The sequence below is a fragment of the Charadrius vociferus genome, unplaced genomic scaffold (assembly GCF_000708025.1).
Source record: "Charadrius vociferus isolate BGI_N301 unplaced genomic scaffold, ASM70802v2 scaffold975, whole genome shotgun sequence".
NCBI classification, from domain to species: Eukaryota; Metazoa; Chordata; class Aves; order Charadriiformes; family Charadriidae; genus Charadrius; species Charadrius vociferus.
Window position 1 is genome coordinate 3,703 of NW_009648454.1, and position 236 is coordinate 3,938.

Sequence of the window (236 nt, forward strand, 5' to 3'; positions counted from 1 at the left end):
CGGCTGTTTTAACCTTTAATAAAGCCTTTTGTAACGGGCCCGGACTCTGTTCTTCCCTCCACCCCACGGTGCTCGGCCATCACCTGCCTGGCACTTAAACCACCCCGCAAGAAGGAGCGACACAGGCTGGGGCTTCATTTAGGTGTTTTTATCATGGGTGGGGTGGAAGTACACAGCAGATGGGGGTGGGGAACAGGAGCTGGGGGTGCTGACCCCATAGCTAATGGGGGTGTGGG